Here is a 9,393-nt window from a genome sequence, read left to right as displayed (position 1 = left end):
GCGGGAGCAGCGTTCGGACGAGTCCAGTGGCTGGACGTCAAGGCGTTAGCCCTTCCAAAAAATAAATAGTTTATGCTAATTAAACTACGTTCATATCTAGAGTTACAAAAATAAAAAGGTTAACCATATATAATAGATCACATATGCATCAATCAGATAAAAAAATATTTATATATCTAAAACTTTTCCTATTTATCCTATTTTATGAAATTAAAAATTAAATAAATATATATTTCATATAACTATTACCTTATAGGCAGTAATATATGATTCTATCCCTTCGATATAATAAAATAAGCTACTCGTAGTTCTTTAGGAGTACTGTAGCAAAACGATTTTAATGACCCAACGTGTGCAATGCAATAAACAAATGCAATGTACTCTTTTTCTTCAATAACCCGGATTTTGGGTTGGAGATTTTAACGAGGCATGTGCATATCATGGCAATCACCCAAGGAGTAGTGTGGTTGTAAAACATATGGACTTATGTGGGTACTTACCCAACTCTTTAATCTTGGTAGGACTTACATACTAGGTGGGAGCTATTGTTAATCACTAATATTTAGAGAATAAAAAATAGTTTTTCTATCTTGTGCCTATATGTTCACCTACTTTCTCAATATGTTCTCCTACTTTCATTAATTACAAGAGATAGAGATGGAAAGGATGGCAACGCGTTTTTACAACATTCTTACATCAGTTTCCATTAATTGTTTTGTCCAAGTATGGCCAATGCAACCACGCGCTGTCTAAAAAAGTCACTGCAAGTCTGCACTGCACATGGTATGGAACACCAAGTACAGTGCACCGTGTTCATGACCGAAATCTGGTATATGGCAGGCAGATGTATGGAGACGACCTTCGAGGCATCGAGCCTGGAGAAGCCAGAGCTGTTCGATCCAGCGTACAGCATCGACGGGCAGAAGCTGTACAGTGCGGCGTCAGAGTGTTTATTTAAGGACGGATACAGCAAGTGCAAGACTCGTGCACCCACGTACACGTGCCTGGTCTTCTCCCTCTTCCTCCTGCATCCTCGAAACACGCAATGGTTACTGTTCGACGGCTCCTCGTGCCATGGGCGGTGCTGCTGCTCGCGCTGCAGCTCGCCGGTGCCTCCCATGTCATCCACCGGAGCCTCGAGTCCGTGGCGGCACCGCCGTCGGTGCCGGCCTCCATTGTCAGCCCCCTGCTCAGGACGGGATACCACTTCCAGCCAGCAATGAACTGGATCAACGGTACGCTAGCTACTTCTCTTGAAGCTGGAATGAATGAATGATCACCCCTCCTGGCTGGCCTCCCTTTGCGCCTTGCTCCTCTAACATGGTGCTCTCTCTCTCTCTCTCTCTCTCTCTCTCTCTCTGTCTGTCTGCTGGCTGGGACGGCGGAACTCATCGGTTGTAGACCCCAACGGTACGCCTTTTACCCTGCCTGTTTCTTGCAGTTACCTTATCCAAGAGATATCCTTTTCCTCTGGGCTCTGGCTCCACACTCCCTATACATGTGTACTTGTGTAGTATATGATTTAGCGCATAAGAATCATCTACATATATTAATTAAGTGGCGTAAAAGCCGGTGGGTGCGAGTACACTGTAAAGAAAGAAAAAAGATTCAGTATTAGCAAAATAAAGTTAGTTTTCTTCGAAAAAGAAAAGAAAACAGAATAGCATAGAGGTTGGTTTGACATGCTGAGAATATGTTTGGCAACTGCGTGCAGCTCCGATGTACTACAAGGGATGGTATCACCTGTTCTACCAGTACAACCCTAATGACACGGTGTGGGGCAACATCGTTTGGGCTCACTCCGTGTCACGCGACCTCATCAACTGGATCGCTCTGGAGCCTGCAATCTACCCCAGCATCCCCTCCGACAAGTACGGCTGCTGGTCCGGCTCGGCGACGATCCTCAAAGACGGCACGCCTGCGATCCTCTACACAGGTATCAACCGCCCGGACATCAACTACCAGGTTCAGGTGATCGCGTTCCCGAAGAACGCGTCGGACCCGCTGCTCCGGGAGTGGGAGAAGCCCGCGGCGTACAACCCGGTGGCGACGCCGGTGGGCGGCATCAACGCGACGCAGTTCCGCGACCCGACCACGGCGTGGTACGCGGACGGCCATTGGCGGATGCTCATCGGCGGGGCGAGGGCCGTCCGAGGGCTGGCGTACGTGTACCGGAGCCGGGACTTCCGGCACTGGACCCGCGCCAAGCACCCGTTGCACTCGGCGCTGACGGGGATGTGGGAGTGCCCGGACTTCTTCCCGGTGTCCGCGTCAGGGCTCCAGGACGGCCTCGACACCTCCGAGCCCGGCGCCAAGTACGTGCTGAAGAACAGCCTGGACCTCACCCGCTACGACTACTACACCATCGGGTCATACAACAAGAGCACGGACCGGTACTACCCGGATAACCCCAACGGCGACTACCACCGGCTCCGCTACGACTACGGCAACTACTACGCGTCCAAGACGTTCTACGACCCGGCGAAGCGGCGGCGGGTGCTGCTCGGGTGGGCCAACGAGTCGGACAGCGTGCCGGACGACGAGGCCAAGGGCTGGGCCGGCATCCATGTACGTCGCTCGTCGTCTTGATCTACTGTTTCCTACTTGTGTTGCTTGCTGCTGCTACGCCATCACTCCGATCCAATCCATCATGCTGCTACGCCATCACTCCGATCCAATCCATCAGTGAGAGAGAGCTGCTATCAGCGGCACACATGCGCCTACTCTTAGTTAGGGCATGTACAACCCACAAACGGAAGGTCGTCTCTAAGAGACTGGTATATGACATATAGATAAGTAAAAAGACAGATCATACAACTCAGCGACGAGGGGTTGTCTGCAAGCATTTTAATGTTTCGCATGTTGCCAAGATCAATGATGAATATCAATTTGTATACCATTGTATTGCCGTTTGATAAAAAAATGATTCAAGCATGAATATCAACTTGCTACCATATGTGCTCGAATAAACAAGCTAGGTAGGTGACCTGTAGACGACGAGCAATACATGGATGCGCTGGGGCCTGACGAGGACCGCGGCGGCGCAGCCCTGCTCCTCCTCGGCCGCCTTGACCTGGCGAGGCAGGGCACCACCCTGGAGCCGGCCGTGTGGCGTAGGGCTCTGCGGCAGCCTACGACGGGAGCGGACACCAGCGCCGGCGCTGAAGGGTGGAATGCGACGACACCGGCGACATAGGGAGGTGGGCAAAGATTTGGCGTGAGATTTCTCTCCGACGCGTACCGGAACCGCGTGCGCGTGCACTGGATCCGCGCTCTCGGCTTGGGGACGCCGGTGACCTGTACAACGCTGCTGGAGGCGGCATCTCGGCCTCAGGCCACGCGACTTCCCCATTGTCTCGCGAGACGACGCAGACCCCGTCTCCTAGCATCGGTGGGGTGTTTTCTGCGAAATTTACGTCGTGGAGACGGGCTCAAGAGACCCCTTGTACATGCCCTTAGGAGCAGCAGAAACTAGAAAGCGCGCGCGTTGAATCGTTGACCACGGATTGGGCGACTTGTTTGACTGCTTGTGCTTGTGCTCGTGACAGGCGATCCCAAGGAAAATCTGGCTCGACCCCAACGGAAAGCAGCTGCTGCAGTGGCCCATCGAGGAGGCTGAGAAGCTCAGAGGAAAGCCCGTCAATGTGGGCGCCAAGCTAGTGAAGCCCGGCGAGCATTTTGAGGTCACAGGCATCGCAACTTACCAGGTTTGTTAGTTTTACTCTACTTTCGAATTCGATCGATCATCCACTGTTGAAAAATAAGGCATTTTCATATTTATTTTAATCCATAAAAATAACGCAATAAAAAAGAGAGTGAAGCCATGAATGAAAAGACAGAAACAGTTCATGACAAATGTTAACATGATGATAAGACAAATTATAGAGCCGAAACATATGTGAAACATTGTTTTACATAGCTGACGCATCACAGACATGATCGTTTTATATAGCTGAAGCATCACAGACATGATCACAAATATAAAAGATGTGTTCTTAAATATTAAGATCATGATGATCACAAAATTAAAAGGAACCAGAAACCCAGTACTAGCATAATCATCCAAATCAACCAAACAGAGCATGTTGAATATGAAAGCAGTATTGCCTAGAAACATCATGATATTGATAATGAAACTCAGAAGAGGGTGAAGGAGATTATACCCTGCGGCGGAGCCGCTCGCACCAGGAAAAGCCATGGTGGTGTTTTGCTGTTGTAGTCGTCCCGCTCGATGCAGTGCAGAAAAGGACGCCGTGAAGAGGCACCGCTACAGGTTCACCAGCGAGTTGTCGTGCCACCACCGACACTCCCCAAAAACGTAATCGCCCGTCTTCACCCGAGCAGGTGAAGCCCACGACGGAGACGCGTTCCGGAGGCCTACTCTTCCATCTCTGGTGCTCGCCGGAGGTGGAACGGGAAGAACTTGCGCTGCTGGAAAGTGGTGTATTTCGCCAAGAGAACTTAACCGAGAAGGGAGGATTTGATTTATAGGCAGAGGCCAGAAGACGAGAAGTCGACGGCACCGAGGGGTCACACCTCCCTTCTGCGGTGGGAGAGACGAAGACGGAGAGCCAGAAGTCACGGGAGTTAACCTCCAATCAATTCGTCACAGGAAACGGAAATGGAGTTTCAAAAATAAAGGCCTCGCCCGCCCGTCCGCTCGCTCGCCGCCGCCGCCCGCCTGCCTCGCCTCGCCTCGCCTCGCCTCGCCACGCCACGCCCACGCCCACGCGCACGGGCACGGGCTCGGGCCGGGCCGGGCGGCGGCGCGCGCGCGCGCGTGTGGCATCCAGGTGATTCACTTTTACTTCTCAAATAGATCGATCAATGATCAAGTATTTAAGTAGAGTCGCCTCTCGATTAAATTCCCATATGGTATAAAACCATTAATGTACATGTACGGACCATAGAGTTTAATAGAGATATTAAATAAATGGGTCAAGCCCATAATATCTAACAATCCCCACCAAACTCTAGGGTACGCAGTTTGAAATTCTCAGAACCACATTCCTTTTATATACCAGTGTTTCGATGGAGACTGTTAAGTTGAACATCCATCTAGAAAGCTAGCTACACTCATCCACAACTGAACAATGGACAGAACCTTGAATTGACAGTTTTGTGCGAGATGAGTTTCACATAACCTCTTAACTGATACTAGGCTGCCAAGTGCCTTCCCTCTGTTTTGAAGCATATAAGTCACACTTCGAGGCCTTTTCATGAGCATCTAGAGATTACCCACATCTCATAGATTGTGACTAGCAATCGAGCTCATATAGGTATGTTCCTTATAGGATGTTCTGTAGGACAACATCCCCGCTATACCAAGCCGCTCGGATCACATTAAGAACTTAATCATCCTGCCTAACAGTATTAGAGAGACGGTGCATCTCCAACGAACTGAGCTATAATCTAAGGGGTCTCTCCCTCAGTCAATCAACAGCTTGTTTCGCCATCCTAATTCACGGGATCTCCGATCACATAGGATAGGTTACCACTATTGATGGCTCTATGTGGGTCTCAAACCCAGTTCCCTCGACGCACCTTCTATCACATTGCGTGACAGACCCTTAGTGAATTGATCTGCCAGATTATTTGATGTATGGACATAGTCCAATGCAATTACTCCGGAGTTTCTCAGTTTTCTGACAGTCTTCAAACGTCTCTTCACATGCTTTGTGGACTTCATGTTATCCTTAGAACTGTTTACCTTAGTGATCACAGTTTGATTATCACAGTTCATGGAAATTGCTGGGATTGGTTTCTCAACAATCGGCAAATCCATCAGGAGATCACGGAGCCACTCTGCCTCAGCACTAGCGGTATCCAATGCGGTCAGTTCTGCTTCCATTGTAGACTTCGTTAAGATAGTCTGCTTGCAAGACTTCCAAGAAACAGCACCACCTCCAAGTAGAAACACGTATCCACTCGTGGCATACAGCTGATCCGCATCAGAAATCCAATTAGCATCACAATAACCCTCTAGTACCCTCGGATACCCGAAAAAATGAATGCTGTAACTCATTGTCCCTTTCAAATAGCGCAGCACTCTCTCAAGAGCATTCCAGTGAGTATCTCCCGGATTTGACACAAACCGGCTCAGTTTGCTTACAGCGAACGAGATATCAGGCCTGGTTGCGCTAGCTAGGTACATAAGAGAACCAATTATCTGTGAATATCTCAATTGGTCTCTTGCAATTCTATGATTCTTCCTCAAATGAATACTTGGATCGTACGGAGTAGGAGCAGGCGTACACTCATTGTACCCAAATCGGTTCAAGACCTTTTCCACATAGTGAGACTGCATAAGAGTTACCCCACCATTTCCTTCCTCCCTTGAAAGCTTAATGTTGAGAATAACATCAGCCTCTCCCAAGTCTTTCATCTCAAAGTTACTCGACAAAAAATCTTTTACTTCTTTAATCACATTTAGATTGTTGCCAAATATTAATATATCATCCACATATAAGCATAGTATCACACCATCACCACCACCAAACCGATAATATACACATTTATCAGCTTCATTCACAACAAAGCCGGCTGATGTTAAAGTTTTATCAAACTTCTCATGCCACTGCTTGGGGGCTTGCTTTAGGCCGTACAGGGACTTCAATAACTTACAAACTTTACCCTCTTGACCATTTGCAATAAACCCATCAGGCTGATCCATGTAGATCTCTTCCTCAAGCTCTCCATTTAGGAAGGCTGTCTTGACATCCATCTGATGAATGAAAAGACCATGTGAGGCAGCCAGGGATAGCAACACACGAATGGTCGTCAATCGAGCAACAGGTGAGTAAGTATCAAAGTAATCTTCACCTTCCTTCTGTGTATAACCCGTAGCAACAAGCCTAGCTTTGTACTTCTCAATTGTACCATCAGGCCTCAGCTTCTTTTTAAACACCCATTTACAGCCCACAGGTTTGCAACCAAATGGACGATCAACCACTTCCCACGTCCTATTGGACATAATGGAGTCCATCTCACTTTGCACTGCCTCCTTCCACATGTCAGAATCAGGAGAAGAGTATGCCTCAGAAATGGTTGTGGGAGTGTCATCCACGAGATATATAATAAAGTCTTCTCCAAAGGATTTTGCAACTCTTTGCCTCTTACTCCTTCGAGTGACAGTATTATCATCCTCCTCAGGATTTTGCTCAAGCTCATGGGTGTTATCATCAGCGTGTATATTTGATTCATGAAGTTCAGGAATAGGATCATGACTAGACATGCTAGATGCACCTATTTTCATTGGAAATTCATTCTCAAAGAACGTGGCATCTCTAGACTCCATGACCGTTCCAACAGCCATATCAGGAGCACTAGAATTTATTATTAAAAAACGATAGCCCACACTATGAATGGCATAGCTTAAGAAAACACAATCTACAATTTTTGGTCCAAGCTTTCGCTTTTTGTTTATTGGCACGTTCACTTTGGCCAAACAACCCCAAACGCGAAGATAAGAAATATTTAATCTCTTTTTCTCCCAATCCTCAAATGGAGTGATTTCTTTGTTCTTTGTGGGCACTCTATTTAGGACATGATTCGCAGTTAAAATTGCCTCACCCCACCATTCCTTAGATAAACCAGCTGTCTCCAACATGGCATTCACCAAATCAGTTAGAGTGCGGTTCTTTCTTTCAGCAATCCCATTGGATTGTGGTGAGTATGGAGGTGTCCTCTCATGAATTATACCGTGCACCGCGCAAAACTCAGAAAATTCATTAGAGAAATATTCTCCCCCGCGATCAGACCACAACCGTTTGATATGCTTTTCAAGTTGATTCTCAGCCTCAGCTTTAAAGGTTTTAAAATAATGTAATGCCTCATCTTTTGTTTTAATTAGGTACACATAGCAATATCGAGTGCAATCATCTATGAACGTTATGAAGTATCTCTTACCACCTTTTGTCAAAATTCCGTTCATTTCACAAATATCGGAATGGATGAGATCAAGTGGTGCCAACTCTCTCGCCACAGCTGCCTTTTGAGGCTTGCGAGGTTGTTTTGCCTCAACGCATGTATGACATTTAGAGCTTTTGGCAACGTCAAATTTAGGAATTAAATTCAAACCAGCTAAGCGGGACATGCAACCAAGATTAACATGACATAATCGAGAATGCCAAACATTCATCTCAACATTAACGTTATTAACGACATTATTCACTGCAAGAGGTAAAGTATCAACCAAAGACAAGCGGAACAAGCCTCCGCTCTCATAGCCTTTTCCAACAAAGGTTCCATACTTTGACATAACACATTTATTCGACTCAAACACAAGTTTAAAACCGTCTCGACATAGCAGAGAGCCACTAATAAGATTTTTCCTTATTGAGGGGACATGATGCACGTTCTTGAGTTGCACGGTCTTCCCCGAAGTAAGCTTCAGATCCACCGTACCAACACCATGAACACCAGCACGCGCGCCATTCCCCATCAGCAAGGCTCCACTCCTCCCGACCTGGTAAAAAGAAAACAAGGACTTATCAGCACACACATGTATATTTGCACCTGTATCAACCCACCAATCAGGTGAGGAACAAACTGTAAATGCAGATAAATTACCATACCCAGCAGCATCTGCATCAGTCTCAATGGTGTTGACTGTCTTCGCCTTTGGTGGGGGCTTCCACTTAGCCTCAGGACACTCTCTAGAAAAGTGCCCAGTGTTCCCACAAGTGAAGCAGTTCATCTTTGCCTTGTCTAATCCCATCTTCTTATTATTACCTTTCTTGAAGAAGGTAGTGGATTTCTGCTTAAGCTCCTGCTGGGGCTTCTTCTTTTGTGGCTTAGGACGAAACTTTTGCACCACATGTGCACTAGTAGTCGCCTCACCATTCCCGCCCTTGATCTTTCCCTTAACATCCTTTGCTCTTGCCTTGTCCTCAACATCAAGAGTGCCAACAAGTTCAGCAATGCTAAACTGCTGCCTCTTGTGTTTCAAGGTAGTAGCAAAATCAGTCCAGGAAGGTGGCAGCTTAGCAATAATGCAACCTGCCACGAACCTGTCAGGGAGAGGACAGCCGTACAGCTCCAATTCCTTCACCAGTCCCTGTATCTCATGAGCCTGTTCGACTACAGGACGGTTATCAACCATCTTGTAGTCATGGAACTGCTCCATGATGTATAGCTCAGAACCGACGTCGGAAAGACCGTATCGGGCCTCAAGGGCTTCCCACACAGCTCTGCCAGTCGGGAGTGGTATGTAGGCATCAACCAGAGAATCATTGATGATGCTCAACAGTGCAGCCTTGCACATGGTCTCAGCATGTCCCAAGCCTGCTCATCCTCATTGGATCTCACAGTAGCAGGCTGCTCATTGAGCACATGACCACAGCGCATGGCCGACAACCACAGAAGGGCTTTCTCACGCCACCTCTTGTAGTG

At 47.5% G+C, this 9,393-nt stretch overlaps 1 pseudogene; it reads left to right on the top strand.

The window, feature by feature from the left end:
- The first annotated feature begins 1,045 nt into the window (after positions 1-1,045).
- The window catches only part of LOC136469990 (beta-fructofuranosidase, cell wall isozyme-like), a 25,800-nt pseudogene continuing 17,452 nt past the window's right edge, over positions 1,046-9,393 (top strand).

Source organism: Miscanthus floridulus, chromosome 8, assembly GCF_019320115.1.
Source record: "Miscanthus floridulus cultivar M001 chromosome 8, ASM1932011v1, whole genome shotgun sequence".
Lineage (NCBI taxonomy): Eukaryota > Viridiplantae > Streptophyta > Magnoliopsida > Poales > Poaceae > Miscanthus > Miscanthus floridulus.
This window is presented reverse-complemented; position numbering and strand designations above follow the sequence as displayed.